At 39.7% G+C, this 21,632-nt stretch overlaps 1 protein-coding gene across 2 annotated transcripts in view; it reads left to right on the top strand.

The window, feature by feature from the left end:
• The first annotated feature begins 7,205 nt into the window (after nt 1–7,205).
• LOC133349464 (metabotropic glutamate receptor 3-like) overlaps nt 7,206–21,632 on the top strand; it is a 29,617-nt gene continuing 15,190 nt past the window's right edge. Inside the window, exon 1 of one of the 2 annotated variants that reach the window (XM_061562947.1) lies at nt 7,206–7,228. The gene's annotated coding sequence lies outside the window, so the exon portion shown is untranslated. Of the gene's footprint in view, nt 7,229–15,748; nt 15,821–21,632 lie in introns of those variants that run through there. The other variant, XM_061562945.1, reaches the window with a different exon arrangement.

Here is a 21,632-nt window from a genome sequence, read left to right as displayed (position 1 = left end):
TTCTTCAAAATTTAGATTCAGAAGATAATTATTGTTGTGCGTTTATACAGTACTAGGAACGAAATTAATAAAATGACGCATGTGTCTGTTAATACCTGTACATGTTTACATGGAAAAACCTTTGAACCAAAATAAATTTACATAATAAACATCCTTCAATGTCAAAAATGCCCCCCACCCCCACATCTCCAGTACATTTTACACCGTTGTTGAGACTGGCATGCTGTACAATAATAAATATAAAGTATGGTTTTAGCAACCTTTCTAGTCACATGGCATCTGTCATTATCAATTCAACCTTCATTGCATGTGCTTGAAGACACAAGCATACCTAGCTCACGATAATAAAAGCGCAGTTGCCCATTTTGGCATTGTGTGCCTGTTTTTCTATGCATAATTCAACAGTACTACTTGTGAGCTTTTCAATTACATTGACAGTTTTTTTCAAAGCTATATCTCCTCTGTTCTCTACATGAAATAAATGAATTACTCTGTTTAAATTGGCTTTATCAGCGTATACGTAGACAGCTTTTTGACATGTGCCAGCATTCGGTGTCTTATCATGTATAATACATCAGCGGGGGTAGTGTGATCACATTAATAATGAATCAAAAGCAAATTTGCTTTTTTCATGCTTGACTGTGCAGTGCAAAAAACCCCGATAATTGACAACTTAAAAATGTTGCACAGCAAAAATTAATACAGCTGTTTGGACTGCGGCTGCATGCTACTATGTTTGTACTGATGTGAAGTCAGAAACACATTCCTGCGGAGGGAGCTGGTAGGAACGTTGGTTTGCTCGGTCAATGGCCAGGGTCAGATTGATTTGGAAGCGCATACGAATTAATTTTTTGGATTGCTTTATTAAGGGTTAAATTGTCATGTTAAATATTACAATAGCATATAAAACGCACTCCTTCTCCATTCACCTTTGGTAAATAGGACATTATTAACAATACCACCGTGATTGCGCACAGGAAGTTAATAATCATTAAGTGATCAATCATGGCCACAGTATTAAAAAACACTAATCGAAAATTGCATCTTTAAAAATGCGCTTTGGCTAGGATTTATGTTGCTTTTCGTAATTAAATTCTGCGTACAAAAAAATGCAATTGTGATTGCACTTTTTGCGGATTCGAATGCTGTTTTAATTGAAGACAGAATAGTGCATCGTAAAGTACGTTATCTGGCATAGTTAATAAAATCACGACTTTTGCCGGTCTGTCAAGGTTGCTGTTTGAGGTCAAGGTAGGATGACTACACAACATTGCAAAGTTAACAGAACTTAGAATAGTGGGCAAAATATATTACCATTGTGACTGAGTTTCATTTTCAAGAACTCTGTTAATGTGCAGTGTTTGCATTTGAGTATATTTCATTTTTGCTTTGCCTATTTCTCCCTTGTCTCTTATTTACAAAGACAACACTTAACTTAATGTTGTAGTGTTTTATCAAACAAACAAGCATGCATTACATTGTTGTTTGTGGATGGTTGGGGCAATGTCTATGAAAGTTATAATCTATTAAAATGTGATGTGCATACCGCTTCCTTGACTGTTATAACAATCAACATTATGAGCTGGATAAGTCCCTCCCTGCCTCGGGACATAGAACATTTTGCTTTGAAGCTTGAATTGTTTACGAATATTTATAAATGTACACTGTGGTCAGATCTTATAATTGCTACTTTGCGTTGAGGCATGCAGAACATTATTCAGGGTCAATACATTGGGTATGAATACTGGTATATCCAGTATAAGGGGGGAGGGGGGGTGGGGACAGCAATAACAAAATATAAAGGGATTTATTTTTTATTTCCTTTTAACACTCTTGGGATTTAAACACTCAGCCGTTCTCTTTGCAAGTCCTGCACGGCAGAGATAATACAGCCTGTCGGATTTAGAACCCGCACTTTGTAAGCAAAGTCAACTAACCACTGCATCGGTAATTTATGGGAGGAACCAGCCAAGCTGATGTGCACTGGTGAAACCAATTTTCTAACATTTTCCAAAGCTCATATGAATAAATAAAGGAGCAACTGCTGCATTCGAATGGAACGAAAGTCTGCTTATTAGCATGTTATATCAAGGTACGGGGGTGTCGTTAAAAAATAAATTAAAAATAATCTTGGGTGGTTTTTTGAAGTTTGAAATGTATTTTAATTATATTATTATGATGAAGGCATGTACGGTTATATATATATTTTTAATCACAATTGCTTTATTTTTTCAGTGTTCGAAAGAAGAAACTGCCCTTGACTTTGCACACGTTTGATCAGCTTGAAACGAGGGTCCACAAAAGTGGAATGTATGTTAAGGACATTCTGTGAGCACTTTTGTGGTCATATCTGAATTGTACATTGTTGGGCAAAAATAAATCCAGTATTCAGAAGTCATTACATTTGACAGGCAGAGGTACACAAGGACAGACTTCGTTCAGGTAATGCCAATCGCAACTCATCAAATGCACAAAGTGTACAAGTATGCACAGAAAACATAACTATGCACCTGGTCCAACACCTTTTGGCGTCCTCTGGTCTAACACCGTTTTGAGACGAGGCTCAAAAGAAAGCTGTCTCTGGTGTGGATCAATCAGTTTCAAAGACAATGCATATATTATCAGAGTGTTTTTTGTTTGCATTCAAGACTACAAGTATTGTGGGTAATGCAGACATGATTGCTTGTAAAAGGTTTCATTTTGGTGTTTTAACATCTTAACACCTGTTTTTGTTGCCAGAAAAAAGTGGAAAACCTATTCTTATATGCACCTGTAGTCAAGTAGAGTGACGGTCAAGATAAGTGCTTGGATGCACCTCAAGGAAAGGCTTCCTACCATGTGTACATCTGCCTCGATTGGGACAGCTTTGAAGAGGACGCTAAGACGATTTTCCTATTAAATGTCGTATGGGACTTGGCAGGCATAAACCACTCGATGCTGGCGTCAGCCAAAAAAAAGAATCTGTTTAACTTCCTTGGCGAGCGGGGAATTGTCATTAGCTCCAAGCAGCATGTGATGATAGAAAATAGTTTGTGTGAAGGGAGATGAAGGTTGTTATTATATTATCAGTCCTAACGCATGCGACATGGTGTATTACGTACTTGCTGTTTACTTTGCTTATGCTGATGTTTGCTCGTAAAAATGGGAAGGAATCATCTCGGACAGCACGGGCATTAGCTCTATTTGGGCATTGTGTTATGAAACCAGGATTGAGGTTTGGAAATTCTGTTTATCAAGACTATAACATTTCTTTGTTTCCACCCAAAATTGTTTGGGACTTATAAAATTAACGTTTGATGCGCCTGTTGTATGAGCTGTTTCCAATCACATGGTCTGTTTAGTTATTTGTTTGCTTCCTGGGGACTACATTTAGATTTAGAGCTTTCGGGACTGCAGGGATTCATATGCTTGGCTCTTTCGGTAAAGTCACGTAGAAGGGAAATAATAAAATAATAAAATATAAAACAATAAAAATTCTCACGACGTTTCGACTGCAACACAGGCAATCATCATCAGATGTGGATTTCACACCTGATGAAAGAACCAAGAATATGAATTCCTGTGGACTGTTTCCAATTTTTATGAAAATTTCATTTATCTCACCCTTTCCACTTAAAGATATATTTTTTCTCATTCAAAATGAGCAATTCATCTTCACCGTTATATTCTTTGTTTAATTATGAACCTTCATGTCGTGCTTTACAAATGGCATTGTATCGGACATCTTTTTGCAAGCAGCAGCTGTTGTCGAACATGGATTCTGCTGATAAAATTGACAAACGGCTACATTAAACAACACAGCTTCAGATCACTGACAAAGACCTTGTGTCTGCTCAGTCGTTAAGAGCTGTATGTGATGAACATGGTAAGCATCTGTTAAACAACTTGAAATCACTTTGTTTTCATATGCCTCAGCTGCCTAGTAACTTCTACAGCGTGTTATTACGAGAGCAGTGTCCGCTGTTAAATGACAATAAAACTATAGCGCTTTTAACACGACTAGACAAATATAAGAAGTGGTGTGAACATCATAGTTCAATTTCGATTTAAAGCTTTCGTGACTGCAGGAATTCATCTTCTTGGTTCTTTCGGTAAAGTCACGTAGAAGGGAAATAATAAAATAATAAAACATAATAAAATTATTCTCACGACGTTTCGGCCACAACGCAAGCAGCCGTCCTCAGGTGAAGAACAGGTCTGTCGGGAAGACTTTACCGAAAGAACCAAGAAGATCATAGTTCAAATCTGTGCTGTGAAAATAATTGTGTATTCCCATTGTTTTTGTTTCTAAGAGGTGAATGTACCGTATCTTACGTGAGTTGAGGCCCACCCTGTAACACGGACTTAACTGCGTGCAACTTAGCTCACATGAAAATACTGTAGTACTCTAATGTAGCCTTCCCTTGACCACTGGCAAGCACGCCCCGGCGTCGTTCACGGACAGAGCAAGGGGGCTTGCTCCAGATTTCCATGGTAGCCTCACCAAAGCCAGTGACAACCTAGAGGTGGTGTTCACTCTCAATGGAACCTTCAAAACGGCCCTTGGTTATTCTCCACATTTAAATCACGATCATGATGCCGAGCTGTCGATTTTTTTGATAACTTCACTTGCAATTGCATTTAACTCGAAAATCCACGTTTGTTTACGTATTCGTACAATGTCTATTTAATGTTTCTGTAACTTACCTAATCTAGGCAGTCTAAAAAATATATATTGTTTACCATTGATTTATGTATATGCAATATTTGATATAATTCATGTGGAACTTGTTTTTTTCTATTATCTTATTTTCTTCCCTGCTCTATTACTTTTTGCTCTTGTCATGTTTGTGACCCAGGACACTTGCAAATTAGACTCATCCTGGTCTGTTGAGTTCTCATCTGTTTTCACAAAAATAAACGTGGAACTTGCATGCTTTTGTCATCGTTGAGTCATGATGGCATAATAGAGTTTTTTTTTTGTGTTAGATCGCGAAAATATATTAATGTGTCGTTAAACCCGCCACCATACGACACAGCCAACTAGCAAGGGTTGTCACGTAAACAGAACGTGCCGATTCGTCACTAGTACAGCATTAGTGTATAGTGTAGTGTATAGTGTAGTGTACTAGTACAGCACTAGTGTGTAGTGTATAGTGTAGAGTAGTGTATAGTGTAGTGCACTAGTACAGCACACCGGTGTGTTGGAGAGCCAAGCTACAACATTTACAATCTGAGTACGACTGTTTCGCCAGTAATTACAACTAGCTTCATCTGTTTATGTCGGGTGGTGGTGGGTTTTAACGACACATTAATATATTTACGCAATCTACCCCCCAAAAAAAACTTCTTATGGATGATATTGGTCGCGAAAGCCTACGTGTTAACCGGTCATGATGTCATGGGAGTAATGCTAAAATGGAAAAATCAGTCAATAGCATCACGTCACATGGTTGAATGTCAGAGGCATTTGCTTCTCTTAACAAAACCATGGTGGAAACGTCACAATGATCTTTGCTTGAGATGGCATACTATTATTGCGTATGGCAAAATGTTCACTAGCCATGTTAGCTACCTTGCCTGGTATATAAGAAGTTATGGGTTCGATCCCGACCCTGACACCTGTGTTTTTGGAGTTTGCGTATTCTCCCTGTGGTCGCGTATTTTTTTTTCGGGTTTTCCCTCCACATTTATAATTATGCGTTTCGAGTATTTTGCCGTTATACTTGTCCACATTGATAAGCCACTTCGTTGAGCTATTGTTTGTGGTCAGGTTGCTTCTGAAAAAAAGAGCTCTATAGCTCAGTGGGCCTTACCTGCTAAAATAAAATAAATTCTTTAGTCTTAGAAGGGATCTGGGGTCAAGAAGAGAGTCACGTGGCTCATTAAACGTTGGGATATGAGCCATGCTGGGGCCATGCTTGAAAACAGCTTGGTATGGTTTGGGTCTGTTTTCTAATGGTCATGAAAATGTAGCATGAATGTTGGGTGATCCAGATTGCCACAGAAAATACAGAAAAGCAATGATTGCCGCAATGTTGTCCTAAATGGTTATTGTATTGCCATTGTTCTGTTTATATATATATACAGAATATGCAATTAAGCTGATTGTACATTCACACTGCAGTGCTGTTTTGTTTATTACTTTGTTTAGTTTGTGTGCACATGTTACACAGAGTGAAAACCCTAAATATATGAATTTTAGTGCATATTTCTTTGGGAAGTAGCCAATATTAGATGCAGTAATGCAGACGATTGCAAATTGCATTGCATTTCTTGCTGTTAGGGCACCAATGTTTTGGTACTTATCCACACTGACGCTAATAATTATCTTGTGCTACATATACAGTTTTGCATCAATATAGCATCCATATGTAACAGAGAATTTCCTTGCTTATAGACATTTGACAGTTCGCGAGCATTGGTTCAAGCAAGCTCGACTGCCGATGAGACACTGAATATCAAAGCCGATCCAGAATTAGATTGTGTTGATCTAATTCTGCTGAAGTTACTCACTGCCAGAAGGCCGTGTGACTGATGGGATGTATGAAAACATATATTAACATTTGCATGTGGTGGCACAGATATGGAAGAAGGCATATTTTCTGTACTGTATACTAATGGTGCCAGAAATGTTGATTAATACCGTTTTTAGCCAGTAGGTTTATAGAAAACTATAAGATTGAGGGAGATGTTGGGCATACACTCTTAATAGCTGTGAATTTTACTTCAGGCAATTGGAAGAATATTTAGCACAAGATTTGTTTTACCATGTGCTCCACTCATTTCGGTAATACAGTAATCGTATCCTCAAATTATGTGGCTTAGAACTTGTACAACTAATCCACGACGAATCAGGAAATATTTCCCACATACAGAACTTACTAGATCTGTCCATATCATTGAATAGAGTTTTAAACACATTTTAAATCAAATAAAAAACATTCATTTCAAACACAGAACCTATCAGCCTTTTAGCCATTATTTTGTGTATACTAGCTTTGTCACACGCACAAGATTATTGTGTGTACGCGAAACTGTAGCAACACAAGCGCATGCCAACGTTACAAAGATGCCCCTCGCCCCAAATCTGTTTTGACAGTACCCCACAAACACACAAAAAACCTCTGCAAATCATCCACCATTGGCTAGTTACTCGTATTCCTGAGTATTAATAGCTAACTGGCACGTATGTGGCAATTGCAACATAGGCAGACAAGGGCGGAGAGCACAGTGTGCTGCTCTCTTGGTAAGTGGAAAGCCCCAGGTTGTGCGATCCCGGCACAAATGTAATGCAAAAGAAATCGGGCAGACCATCATGGCACCATCAAGGCTGCGGCCCCTTCGCGACGCCTTAAAAGGGCGCATCTTGGCACTGTGCTGTCACAACGAATTTGATGCTGTCTTCCTAGGCAGGAGGAGGGGAGGGGGGGAGGTCTGTCTCGCTTTGGCTGAGGCGGCCCATCGCAGAGTTGATGAGTTGTGAGCGGCAGCCCTGAGCAATGATTGACCGCGTTTGGAAAAGGATGTCGGTTTTTTTTTCATCCCACGCATAACCCGTGCAACATTTCTACCCCCCCCCCCCACCTCGTTATTTTCCTTTCATTTGCGTAAATGTTCCTCCTTTGAAAGTGATTGAGCTGAAATGGCAAATGTATAGCAATTTGCTCTAAGAGATCGCTCGGTGACATTTGAACGTACTTTTGACCTTTAGAGTAGTGCCTGCCTGCTACGTAGCTATTTATACTAGTGGTGTTATTGCTTGATTAAGAAAATAATTAAATGAGCACACTTCCTAAGTATGAATGCTGTATACTCTGATGCTTGAATGTCACACGTATTGCAACATCCATTGATTTAATGAAGACCATGTAGGAGTCTGTGCACTTAATTTGGCTTCGGGGAAAGAAAAAAAACAATTCTGTCCATCTCCCGCACCTCCGATTGACACGGTTGGCTACGTACGGTGCGAACACAGTAAAACAATTACATGCGTAAACAGAGTGGCAGTTTCCGTGACTGCAGGGATCCATACTCTTTGGTTCTTTCGGTAAAGTCACGTAGGTATGAAATCAAATAAATTAAATCACGACGTTTCGGGTGCAGCACAAGCGTCCGTCATCAGGTGGGACAAACACATCAAGAAACAATTGAATTTCGATTTAAAGCTTTCGTGACTGCAGGGATTCATCTTCTTGGTTCTTTCGGTAAAGTCACGTAGAAGGGAAATAATAAAATAATAAAACTAAAACATAATAAAATAATTATCACGACGTTTCGGCCACAACGCAAGCAGCCGTTCTCAGGTGGAGAACAGGTCTGTCTGACAGAGTCTGTCGGACAGAGTCTGTCTGACAGAGTCTGTCTTCTCGACAGACCTGTTCTCCACCTGAGGACGGCTGCTTGCGTTGTGGCCGAAACGTCGTGAGAATTATTTTATTATGTTTTATTTTTATTATTTTATTATTTCCCTTCTACGTGACTTTACCGAAAGAACCAAGAAGAAGAAACAATTGCAGAAGTGGGAAAAAGGTCTGCTTTATCAAGAGGCTATATTGGGTAAGAGAGGGGGGGCAGAGCCAGAGAGGCTACGAACCCTTTTGCCTACTTCAGCAATTGCTTCTTGCTGTGGTTGTCCCACCTGATGACGGACGCTTGTGTTGCGCCCGAAACGTCGTGATTTAATCTATTTTATTTTATACCTACGTGACTTTACCGAAAGAACCAAAGAGTATAAACAGAGTGGGTTTACCAGAGACATTGCAGTGGGCTCTTTCAAGGGTAAATGCCCACGTCTCAGCATCATGGGCCACCCATTAGGCTCCTGGTGGCACGGGCAAGATTGTCACGTGGGAAGCATCTTTATGTTTTGTGTGAGGCCCGGGGCTATTTTGGTGATTTTACAACTTCTCCCCAATGGGTGGCCCTGCTCAACATTAATGACGTGGCTCCGCTCCTCCCTGTGTGATGGTGTGCCAGCTCTGAAAGGTCACGTGGGCAGAGTGAAAATATTGGGGAGGGGGGCGGCAGCGTTATGCGACATATAGGGGCCCATTCGGCCACAAGGGGGCCCTGAATCAACAGTACAAAAACAATATTCTTGGGTTTTTTCGGTAAGTCACGTAGGTAAAAAAATTAAAATTAATAAAAGTAAAATTAAAATAAAATAAAATCACGACGTTTCGGGGGCAACACAAGCTTCCGTCTTCAGGTGTAACCGTCACAGCACGATAGCTGTATCAAGTAAGAGAAATTATTTTATTTTACTTTTATTAATTAAAAAAATTTCCCTTCGTGACTTTACCGAAAAAAACCCAAGAATATGAATCCTTGCAGTCACGAAAGCTTCAAATCTACAAAAACAATGTTTATACATTTTTCTAAAAAAAAAACAACATATGAGAACATAGTCGACATATTATTGTTATACGGGTTAAAAACATCCGTAGCTATTTCAGTAAAAGTGAGTCAGGAGAAAGGGGAAGGGGGCCCACAGTTGTATATCTTGCATACTCCCGGTTGAATTAGGTAGTTGCACGTGAAAAGAGGCAAGGAAACCAGGCCCAACCCAGTGGCATCTGCTGCACGAATCTCATTCTGTTCTGTCGACATCGGTCTGTGACAAACACTTCCAGAAAAATGGTTGTATACTTTACTGCTAATCGCTTTTTGGAGAAGATTTAGCATTGTCAGTCAAAAGGTGTGATTTGTATTTTGCGAGGATGACATAATTATAGCTGCCTTTGGGGAGAATTTATAAGTGTCTTTATAATTTGATGTCCAATGATTTAATTAGAAGGCTCATCAAGTCAAACATCTTATTATAACCTCTTTGTCATAATTTTCTCATTCAGGCCCATACCAAACTGTATTATTTAATGTAACTTTTCACCCTTCATATTCATAATGGTCTTGATATTCATTGTTTAATTAAAAATCTTTCACTACAATCAATTGCAATATATTCAGTGTACATAATTAATGTTCCGATGGCCCTCTATGCTAGTCCACATTAAATTAAAGTTTAATCTTCAATTCTCCTTGTGCTGCCAAAGTCAACATTATCTGCCGTGAATTTAACTTTTCACTTGAAAACTTTAAATTCACAATTGTTAATGCGATGGCATGTTCTGGCTAACAATATGATTCGGACATATGCCATCCTCTAAAAGGGTTAAAAATTGCTGCCTCATTGTTCTCAATGTGATAAAATGTATATGTACACAGTGTCTAAATGCAACCGCATCTCCAGACGCTGCACAAAACCATAGGACATGGCTATCCTGTGGAAGGAGGCATTTTAATTATGAATATTGTTGAAAGAAAGAGACGTCAGTCATAGGTAGGCGAAGGCCTTGAACCTGAACTTGCACAAAGTCAGGGAGGCGACGGCACAGATGGATGGGGAGTTTCAGACTTGGGAGATTTAGAGAGCAAATATTTTGGCTAGGGCCTTCAGTAGAAGGCCTTGATTGCTAAGGCAGAGAGTGGAAGGAGTGGAGTAGGGTGTGAGATGAGAGACAGAGCCAGGGGCTAGTTGATGTATGTATGTTGACATTCTTTTGCACTCTGGGTTGTCAACCATGCTATTGAGACAAACAAATCGATTCACTGCTCTACTTCTCCAACTTAGTCAAAACTTTAAACTGCTATACAATTGCCTCTGCTATTCCTTAAAATGAAACATATGGCGAAACCCCACCCCATTATAACTACTACTATCAACCAGGGGCGGTTTCTTCATTAGGGCGATTGGGCGACGCACCACCAATGTCATTCAACCACAGAGTCACGCTAGCCGTCACTGTGCCTCTGGATATAGTCCAATCAGCGTCATGCTACGTTCTGTGGAGTACCGCCTCTTTTTGGGCGATTTCACTCCGGCTGAGAATCGCCCCGAGTGGTCCCATAGACTTACATTCAAAGATGTTTTTTTTTCAACGGGGGGCGCTGCAATGCATTCTCTATGGCTTCCGGGAGGGCTCGCACTAACGTGCTTACGTCATCATACGCAAGCACGTTTCATCCAACAAAATTATTTGTCGCCACCTAGTGGAATCTTTAATAAAAGAAACATGAGTGGATTGTATTAATAGTGAGTATAGAAACAAACAAGATGTATTGTAAGAGTCACTTTATTTTTCATTAATATTAAAGAAGTGAAGTTGCCTTTACATGCTTAAGCTGTTAATTTATCCTTTGCATGGGTGGACCTTATCCTTATCAATCATCCAGACATTTGCCCCCCCTGAGAGATTTTGCAGGAGCCGCCACTGCTATCAACTCTTTTTTTTTTTACCAGGCAAGGCCCACTGAGCTATATTGCTCTCTTTCAGAAACGACCTGGTGACAAATGATAGCTCAACAAAGTGGCTTATCATGTGGAAATGTATAGCAGCCAAATAATCTAAACAAATGTTTATAAATGTGGAGGGAAAAACTGGAGGACCCGGGGATGAATCCACGTGACCTCACGGAGAACATGCAAACTCCAAATATACAGGGTCGGGATCGAACCCACGATCTCCTGCGTACCAGGCGAGGTATTTCACATATGAACATATATGTTCATAACGTCTCGCTATCGTGGCGACCAAAAAGGGTGTGGCGTTCGTTTGCAGTGGAAGTTGTGGTGAGCATAAAATATTGAAATGTGAATTATTATTCAAATGAAAAACATGAACTCCAAGGCCACAGGGCTTGCATATTTTGCATGCCACCCTTGAGTCCATGTGATCTAAGTTTAAACATTTCCATGCTTTCTAACTTGTTAATGCAAATCACATCCGGTTGTTTTATTTGTTAGTTGTAAATGACAAAAATGATTTCGTGCATATTTGAATTCTGCTCCCACTCTCTTTGTATGTCAAATAAGCATAAGCAAAAACTGGATTATTTATAGAAATTATGCACATTTCTTTTTCATTTTTGCTTAATGCCCTGACTGGCTTGTTAAATCTATAAATGAAATAACCTCATACATATAAGGATTTGCATTTACATTTCTTTAAATGGGTGGAAGGGCTAAGGAGAGATCATTCCAACCGTTAACTATACAATTTTGTTTTATCTTCAACAAAACCTCAAATCCACATCCTATTGCCAACCCTATAAATATTTCCTCTCTAAGTCTAAATTAAAAAAATGAACACGCTTAATCCAACGCTTGGGGGGTGTAAAATGATGGACTCTCTAACGAAAATATATGCATGAACGAATGCATGCATAAAAAGAAATAGATATATGTGTAATGCATTGTCAAAGGTTTTTTCCTGGAACCGTGGTTGCAAAAATTCTCGTATGTGTTCGTATTTGTTGTATTTAAGCACACATTATTAAGTTATCCTTTCTCTTCACCGGTCTCAGTATAAATTTTGAATAAAAAATCCATTACACGCGTAAGCGATTAAACCATACCATTGATTACAAAGAAATTATCTGCCTTGCATCATTGCATTAGTCTGTTAAGTATTCATATTAATCACGTATAAATGTGTGACAAAAAGGCAATCATCGCTATTAATTCTCTATTCATCTTTTTTTTATATAATGGAATTAAATTAAATCTTTATTTATTGTTATATAGGTCACAAGGACAGCATTTTATGTATAGTATTTGTGTGGCATTTTCAATGCAATAGAATGCACGCGCCATCTTTGTTCTTTTATGTCAAACCCGGATCTGTTTTCCTCCCTGTACTAATTCTCTCACTTGCTGGGTTACCAAATGAATTCTAGATTTGAAGCTTTCGTGACTGCAAGGATTCATATTCTTAGGTTTTTTCGGTAAAGTCACGTAGGTAAAACATTAAAATTAATAAAAGTTAAGTAAAATAATAAAAGTAAAATAAAATAAAATAAGTCTTTTTCAGAATCTGATTCATGGTATGTGTGTGTGCAATTGATGGAAGATCAACTTTTCATCATCTTTTTATTTATTTATTTTTATTTTTACTTTAATTTTATTAATTTTAATGTTTTACCTACGTGACTTTACCGAAAAAAACTAAGAATACCAAATGAATGTTCATGGTCACACTTGTGGGGATGTTACAATGTCGTGCACCAGCGTTTTATCGAAGGCAGCTGAGCCAATACCGTTCCAGATTTGCGGGCAGGGGCGGTCCCGTAGCCAGCAGAGCGGAAAAATAACTTAGGGTAGCGTCCAAGGAGAAGAGAGTGGAAGCCACGATGAGGCTTTAGTGGAGCGGACAGATAACAAAAATAAATTGAGTTATAGAGTAAAGTTAATTTAAATACATAAGTCTTTTTCAGAATCTGATTCATGGTATGTGTGTGTGCAATTGATGGAAGATCAACTTTTCATCATCTCTGCATGTCCCCATGGTTTGTTTCCCTCAACATGTTTTGTTCTTCTCTTCCAATGATTTTCGTCAACAACTGACATAATCCATAACATAGGTTGTTTTGGGTTAGATCATGTAAAGATAAATGTGTCGTTAAACCCGCCACTACCCGACGCAGACAATTAGTTCATAGGAATAGAATTACCATGGTGCCTAGGCACTGCAGACTATGAAAAAGCATCAAACTCATTAGAAATGAATTCAATCATCCAAGCCTGAACAACTAAAGACCTGAATAAAATAATCATCGGATATATCAAAATCACGTACAACAACAGAAACAAAACCACACTAATAGTACATGAATGAAGAAGACAAATGGATATCAAAATGTGAGTCCGACAAGGTGACATGCTTTGACCATTGTCCACTGAGGAGATGGAGCAATGAAATAAAGCAGCATCACCTCTACATAACAAAAGGCTCAGTCCCATTTACACGCACCTTTACATCAGCCGCATCTAGTTTACACAACAAAGGCTCATTCCTAGCAGCCGCACCGAACCTCACAAAAATAATATCCAGGGCCTACCTTGGCTCCTCCCACCCTCAACCAGTATATATACAAGGACTGTTTTCTTGGAATTTCTCTTACTTGATACAGCTATCGTGCTGTGACGGTTCCACCTGAAGATGGAAGCTTGTGTTGCCTCCGAAACGTCGTGATTTTAATTTAATCATTTATTTGTTATTAATTTTTATTTTTTACCTACCTGACTTTACCGAAAAAACCTAAGAATATGAATCCTTGCAGTCACGAAAGCTTCAAATCTAGAATTGTGTCCTGGTGCCGGGTGGATTGTTACATCACAGGGTCGTGAGAGATGGCACTGACTTTGGGGAGACCTTCATCCAGCAGTGGATTGATCGTGGCTGCTGCTGCTGATTATGATGATAATGAAAAGCACATTTTTTGGACTTTTGTGAAATTGATTTTATTGCTGTATATGTGTAGGATACACTCCAATGAGATTATGCACCTGTGGGGAATTTGAAGCAAATCCTTAATTTTTAATAGGGGGCATATGATGTATTCTTATACAGCTCACCCTCAGTGCTACTTTTAATTATTGATTTAACTCACCAGTTAGATTAATGTAATAAGTATGTGCTGTTGCTCATCGTGACCAACCTTGATGAGTCCTGTTAATCTTTCACTCTCCCTTCTTGCCCGTGTGTTGCTGCCGAAGTGGTTTAGTTTCTCCGTGCGTTTCAAGCACTCTGACTACACTTTAAGAGTTTAAGTGCTTCCACAATATGTTCCTGATATAAAAAAGTGCACATGTAACCCTACTGTTTTTAGTATTCTTTCGTGAGAAGGTAAGTCATATTTCATACTATTTGATTACATGCACACAGTGCTTATGAACATTATTTATTATGTATTTATATTATTGAACTATTAGTTTAACTTTGCATCTGGGTAAGAAAGCATTACTCTCGTAGCATGATTGACGCCATGGTGGTGAGATGTTAACTACCTCGCCCGGTATACAGGAGGTCGTGGGTTTCATCCCAATCCGAACGCCTGTATATTTGGAGTGTGCATGTTCTCCCCATGGTCGTGTGGATTTTTCTCCGGGTACTCCGGTTTTTCCCTCCACATTTAGAAACATGCATTTAGAGTATTTGGCTGCTATATATTTCCACGTGATAAGCCACTTCCTTGAGCTATCATTGTGGCCAGATCGCTTTTGAAAAAGAGCTATGTAGCTCAGTGGGCCATATCCGGTAAAATAAAAAGTTTCGTTGAAAACTATTTTTTCTATATGCCAAGTTCTGTGTTACAGGTCTCTTACTATAATAAATACATTTCAGAGTACATTAAACCAGGTTGATGAAGCCTTACTCTGTCTTCTGGTTCAGTGAAAAATGTGCATTAGCTTGGTCAACATTTTTGGTTGGTGTTGATGTGGTGGGTAAAGCAATCCAGAGCTTGCTGATTGAGTCTCCTGGAACACAGGTGACACATTTGGAAACATTTCTTTAATCCCCCTTCCTCTGTCCACCGACCAGTAGGTTCACCACTACTAGGCTTGTAGGCATGTTGCACGTGATGGGGTAAAGTGTGGGTACTTCCACCTTTTCCAAGACGTCAGACCAGCATAGAAGAGTAGGCTAAATACCATCTGGAGCTCCCTCTAGTGGAGACACGGCTGCACATTTTCAGACTCTTCTACTTAGGAACGAGTTGGATTCCAGAGGACTGTTCGTAAGTCTATTTGTTTTTAAGTCCAAATTTACTCCTGTCGATTCCAAACATGCTATACGGTATGTACACTAAACACGGGGAATGACTTTACAAGTTGTATAATGTCCAGTAGATGTAGATGTCACTGGTTCTTCGTGTTCTGCAGATGTAGATGCCACTGGTTCTTCATGTTCTACAGATGTAAATGCCACCACCGCCATATATTGCACGGGGGTTAAACTTACGACTCTCGGTCCGAACAGGCAACTGGACATATGGACAGGTTTGTTGGTATCTCTGAAAGTTCGTAAGTAGAGGAGTCCCTGTACTTGTGAATGTCCATGCCATTCAAACCTCACCTCATTGACACGACTGAATCTTCCTGTACTTCAGTGTTTTCACATGACTTCACGCTCACAGTGCTCAGCTTAGTTCTTCAGCGAGTGGTTTATTTAAAAACAATGTTCGCCACGGACATGTTCGACATTGTTAAGGTCCATTGTGAGATTCTTGATTCGTCAGGGATTCATTAAACTCTTCTTAGATAGATTTTTCTTCGATCCCCAGTAGTTATGTTTCTTTTGAGTCATTGCAGTTTAATATAGCTAATTACCCATTGTATAGTCTCTATTTCACCACTTCAATACGTTTTCGTGGATGTGCTGTGTCGTTCTTGAATGCGTGTTTCGGCTTGCACCACGTGTTGCTCATGCCGAAACATCACGCTGGGCAAATAGCGGGTACAAGCTGAAAACACATTGAGAGCCATATTCTGACTTTGTTGCAATTCAGCTCCGCATTTTAGTCTCTTCCAGCCACACTTTCCAAAGACACGGTCACCTTATGGTCAATTCACCCTGGGAGCAGCTCGATCAAGCAGCTGTCAGCTTGCTTTGTATTTGCATGTGAGACTCTATGTGAAAAGCAGGTGTTGTGACCTTTGGCTGTAAGGTGCTGTGTAGTCATCCCATCGAAGGTGTGTGGTGTTTTTTTCTCCGAGTATAGTACTCTGGATTCCTACCAAATGAAGAAAAAAATAATAAGTGAGATCCTTACTCTTTGGTTCTTTCGGTAAAGTCACGTAGGTATAAAATAAAGTAAATTATATCTTTATTTATTTTTTCATTCAGACGCTGTCTTTCCGACAGACCTGTTCTTCACCTGAGGACGGCTGCTTGCGTTGTGGCCGAAACGTCGTGAGAATTATTTTATTATGTTTTATTTTTTTTATTTTATTATTTCCCTTCTACGTGACTTTACCGAAAGAACCAAGAAGATAAATTATACCCACGTGACTTTACCGAAAGAACCAAAGAGTATGGATCCCTGCAGTCACAAAAACTTCAAATTTAAGTGAGATCCTGCACACAAAAAAAGCATTGAGGTGGTGATCGTATCCTGTTTACAGTCCTGAGCCAGTGGTGGAAATTCCACATTCCTACGTTGGGCATCTTTGTTGACCCCAGAGGGCTGATGGACCGAGTAAACCATCACTGTTCCTGATGAGCACCTTGTAGGATGCGCCATTCCGATCACTTCTTCCAGCGTATGGCAAGTCTGTGCAAATCACACGTCCAAGTTTAAGTCTGTGAGCCGTGCGATAGCTTCGGGAGTTGCGCGACGAATACCGCTCAGTGGACGTCGGATGAATTCGTTCGTGACGCGGGTGACGTTGTTTGGGTCGGCTGGTCGCAGTCGCAACGGAGGTCGACCTTGAACTCTCCACTCGTCGAGGAGGCGCAGAGCGACCAGTTGCCGTTCTCAGCGGTTGATGGAGTGCCGTAGTTTTCTTGGCAGAAAGCCAATCGCTCACGAGTGGCACTAGGCAAACACACACACACCTCCTTAAAACAAAAGTGTCTTGAAACTCAGTTGAGTAATTCCAGTGTAAATAAAGGGTGTTATTATATCACTATTATATGTGGTGGCACAGTGGTTAGCTTCCTGCACTGTGAACCCGGAGTGATGTGATTTTGATTAATGGAAATGGCTAACATCACAGTTGAACTGGGCCTGGGCACACCATTTCACAAACATGCATTTACTAGAATGGTTAAGTATGGTTAAAGCAATCCACACGACTGACATGGCTTGGCGAGGTCTTGATCCAGACATGGATTGACTAGGATTTGCAATAATTATAAATATTTTTTATGACGTTTCCAGCTCATGAAAATTAAATTACTCGTTTTACCTTTAAATTTGTATTTCTTTCATGATCCACACATTACCCTCCTCACAGCTACATACGTGAATTTGTTTTGGGAACTCTACTTGCACAGAGCTGCGCTTTTGAGATGTTGAGTAGTGACCTCCTAGGTACAAGAATGCATTGATATTGATATATTTTATTAGAAATCCTTTTCAAAACGAGCATGCAAACTGCAGCATTATTTCCCCTGGAACATGGCACACTTCGACAATACAAAACTTAAGTGAACGACATTTCTGGCAAAAGTTGTAATATATATTTTTTATAACAAAATTTCCTCTCCTAAATTGTCATATACATATGCACTCACCTACTATGGTCTCTCAAAATCAAATTCTAAGCTTTGTGTGTGTAATGTTGGTAACTCGCCTCTTATTCATCCGTGCAAAATGAATGCAAATTGCATTGTCATTATACTGCATCTATCTTTTTCTGTAACGATTTATGTAGATACGATTTGAAGAAAGTGCTGTATGCTACAGTTATGTCTGTTTCACTTGCACCTTTTCATCAGCATGTTCCGTGACATCTTCATGTTGATGAAAAGCACAGTTGGCATGCTGATGATTAGTACAGTACAGGACGTACGGTGCGACAGAAATTCAACATACATATGTAGTAAGTTGCAGGAGGCTCGGACGACGTAGTTGGAGGCACACTTATTTATTAATACCAACTTATGTACAGCGACGGAAATACACAGCACTTGAAGGGGTATCGTCCCCTTCACTCGTCTAACAGGGAGACCCAATGTCTAACCCCGCTTACCTACGCCCGGGTCCTCCACTATGGAGCTAGGGGAGGCTACCTATCCCAGCCCTGGTCAAGCTGGGATCCCGGCACCCTGAGTCTCCAGACCCGCTCTTATAAGAACGTCAGTCTGGGCTCTCGGGGCCACGCCACCGGCTTGCCCTGGTCGGTCCTGACAAGGACAGCGAGCCAGGGGAGCTCCGGGGCCTATTCGAGCTGGTCTTCACTCTTCGCTGGTTAAAGCGAACACTCGACCTCGAGCCCTCCGGCTCACCACCTTTTATAGCAATCGGCCCCCGGGGGGGGGGGGGGGGGCGAGGGGGATGCAGGTGCGGACGTCGGTGTGAGCACCTCCTCTGTGTACGGCCCTAACCACGCCCCTTGTGTTTGTTACCCATCCGTGGCCATACATCTTTACAATTACACCTCTACACCTACAAGCATAGGTATCTGATAACCCTTTTGGTCTGGTCTTTACTTTACCCCGAACCTTCGGTGCCCTGGCAAGTACAATACTAGTTGTTTAATTATTTAGAGTGCGGTAGTGGCATCCATTGTGATTTTTTTTTTATGTTTTACTTTTCTAGGGTATTAAAAATTGAAACTGCTCAAAATACGTCTAAATTCCTTTAAAGCAAGTGTTTGATGTTCGTTCTCTCGTGTTTTGGCCTGTAGTTTACAGTTTTCTATCATTGCCAATGTTGAATTGCAACTTTGGGGCCGTCCATAAATGACGTCACGCAGCACCTAAAAAGGGGGGGGGGGTCAGATATTTGTGGCGAGGGGGGGGGTGAAAATGTGACGTCACATCAAAATGCACAACTTTAAATAAATATAGACAACACGTTCTACTTAATTAAATATACTTTTTAATACATGTTTTCTCCTACAACATCAGAGTGCAGCGCCACATTAAATACGCACTACAATGACAACAGTTTAAAGCGATTTGAAGCATGTTTTATTTTTTTTTGGGGGGGGGGGTGGCAGAGCTTTGTGACGTCATATTTGAGGGGGGTCTGACTTTTTGTGACGCCATGTGACGAAGGGGGGGGGATCAAAAATCATCAAAAATCGCGTGACGTCATTTATGGACAGCCACTTTCCTTTTACCGGTGTGTAATCACTTCCTGTGTTTAATTTACTGATTGAGACATCTCTGGCAATATTCTTCATCTAGCAGTGGTTACTGTAGATCATGGCTGCTGATTATAATGGTGTACCTCAGTTAAATTTTTGAGTCGCACACATACAAAAAACTAAAAAATCCCGTGACAGTAGAATTACATAATAATATGGACATTATTTGCATTTTAAGGATGATCTTCAGAAGAGCAAAATTAGTTATAATTGTCTTTATCTGGAAAATCCATTGCATTTTGTGCTCCATGCTATCTGAGAAGGCTGGTTTAACAGCAGAGGAAAACATATCACGCTACATCAAAATAGGATTCATGAATGTGGCGACTAAAGCGGATTAAAAACAAACCGTGAACGTTCTCCACAAGAATAGATGTAAAGTTGTTACTGCCCTGAAGGTACAAACGTGTAATTTATCTTTTCTGCTTTGAACAAAAGTTGAAAGTCTTTCAAGAGCATATTATTCTTTTGTTGAAGTCAAATTTTTTGTGATTGTGTCACCTGGTCACCATTTTAATGAAGTTGATTCGGACTGTTAATTATGCTGTTTAAAGTTTGTTAATGACCCTTGTAACGGAATATGTTGAGAACAGATTAAAGTGTGTATGGTAGCATCTTTAATCTTTCACGCTCTGTGGATCTCAAATTACAAAAGTAATTAGTTTTTTTTTCTCAATTTTTTTAAGAGACCGCAAACGTGAATATTCATAAGCGGGTGTTATGTCGAGCATACTAATGCTGAAGACGTCGGATTTTGAAAGCAGCACTCTGTGTAAACTGTAAAAAAACACGTCAACATGTTCAAAAGATACATCGCAATATTGATGCTTAATAATATTAATAGGAAATTCATTATATTTATTATTTAAAAAAAAGTAATTCAGTGGTATGTAAAATGGTACACTGTGCAGCAAACATCCATTAGAATTAAAGTTTCAATTCATTTATAATTTGCTGTAGTTGAAGGGATGTAGGTGTACAAAATAGTGCAGATGTCTTTGCTGGGTGGTGGTAGATATCGTGCACGTGGGATCAGAAGGCAGCAAAGCAAGTGGACTCATCGCCATCCGTTTCCATCTGTATAGGGATCGAGTGTTACCCCCTCGTGCACGTGGGGGTTTCTCCGGGTGTTCCGGTTTCCTTGCACTCATTAATTGCCTTAAAACATATTAAGATAAAAAAAAAAACCTCCTCAAAAAAAGTCTCACGGCTCAATGTGGCTTTCCTGGATAAATAAGCAAAACAATTCATTATACGTGTGAATATTATATACATGGAGCGCATGTTTATTAAGTCTGTCCACTAAATCTGTATGGATCATACTCAATGTTCCCGGTTACTGATCGTATTTGCTCCGTTAAATGGTCATTTTTTTCTTTATTTATTCTTGTTCATAAAATAAGGTAGTTGTGCTTTTTTACACGTTTTCGACTGGTTCCCTATTCCTTGAACATGTTAAGTACGCATAACATTTAAAGCACGTACAACATGTAAAACATATTCTTAGGGTTTTTCGGTAAAGTCACGTAGGTAAAACATTTAAATTAATAAAAGTAAAATAAAATAAAAATCACGACGTTTCGGAAGCAACACAAGCTTCCGTCTTCAGGTGGAACCGTCACAGCCCGACAGCTGTATCAAGTAAATGAGAGATTACAGGAGATACCACTCCGTATATATAATGGTTGAGGGGGGGGGCAGGGATGGCCCACTCTTTATTATTATGGTAAGGTGCGGTTTGAGACTATGAATAGACTGCATAACAAAAGCTTGTGTTGCTTCCGAAACGTCGTGATTTTTATTTTATTTTACTTTTATTAATTTTAATGTTTTACTTACGTGACTTTACCGAAAAAACCTAAGAATATGAATCCTTGCAGTCACGAAAGCTTACTTGCTGTTACATCACGACCTATGTAAACCGTGATTGCATCTAAGATCTGGACTGTGTAACACCTGTACCGTCCCAGGATGCGCATGAAATTGAGCCGAG

Source organism: Lethenteron reissneri, chromosome 30, assembly GCF_015708825.2.
Source record: "Lethenteron reissneri isolate LAM-NWPU_2019-01 chromosome 30, ASM1570882v1, whole genome shotgun sequence".
Taxonomy (NCBI): Eukaryota; Metazoa; Chordata; class Hyperoartia; order Petromyzontiformes; family Petromyzontidae; genus Lethenteron; species Lethenteron reissneri.
This window is presented reverse-complemented; position numbering and strand designations above follow the sequence as displayed.